The sequence below is a fragment of the Alligator sinensis genome, unplaced genomic scaffold (assembly GCF_000455745.1).
Source record: "Alligator sinensis unplaced genomic scaffold, ASM45574v1 scaffold335_1, whole genome shotgun sequence".
Classification (NCBI taxonomy): domain Eukaryota; kingdom Metazoa; phylum Chordata; order Crocodylia; family Alligatoridae; genus Alligator; species Alligator sinensis.
This window is the reverse complement of record NW_005842354.1, coordinates 356472-357469: the sequence shown is the minus strand read 5'-3', so window position 1 is coordinate 357469 and position 998 is coordinate 356472.

Genomic DNA, 998 nt, shown 5'->3' with positions numbered 1-998 from the left:
TTAACTGGCAGAATTGGAGTATTACAAGGACTAGAAGTGGGGACCTAGATACCTTGTTGAAGGAGGGAAGAAATGACTGGCGCGATTCCTTGCTCAGCCTCCTTGCTGAGAGGATATTGGGAAATGTGTGGGAGCCACTTTCGCGGATCAAGACGAATTTTAACAGGTTCAGCGGTGTGTATCTGCCCTACTTCATTAGCATGCTGCGACCATAGGGCAGGGGGTACCTGTTTAAGGATTTCTTCTTTGAAATCAGGGTTTGTTGTAGAAATAGGTGGGATTGCTGGTTCAATCATAGCAGCAAGAACTGCGTATTCGTTTTCTGCTGGTACTTCAAGGAAAACTCCATCCGCTGTACAATAAATAGTACAACTGAGTTTACAAAGTAGGTTGCGACCTAAAAGATTAACAGGGGTAAAAGGGCTTAAAAGGAAGGCATGGTGATCAGAGATAGGACCAAGAGTGACGGACAAGGCTTGAGTTACAGGGTGAGAAATTACTTGGTTAGAAATGCCGACAGCATTAAGAACAGCATCGGAAAGAGGTGGATCAGTTTATCAAGATCAAAAGTTTCTTCTGAAGGAAATTGTTTTGGAGGGTTATCCTTGGTATACCAATTCCATTTATCTAAAAACTTACATGATTTTTTTTACCACAATGCGCATACATATAACCTGCTGGGGTTCCTTTTGGCGGGGTTGGGACATCCTTTGACCCAGAGCGCCCCCCATTCCTCAATTCACACAGGGCACTCACACAGGGAAGAGGGTAAGGGACTTGATGTGCCAATCCTGAACTGAGGACAGCACATGAAGCGGCGTCCTAACAGTTATTTTGTCACATCAACCGCCGGTTACCCGGACAGTTTCCGTGGATGGGGAAAGGATAAACCTGTCCACTGGGTCACAAGGTTCCAGTTGGGCCCCCTTGCTTTCAAGTCTGCCTTTCTAGACAGCCTTGGGGTGGCTAGACCCAACCTTAGTCTCAGACCTGGTCAG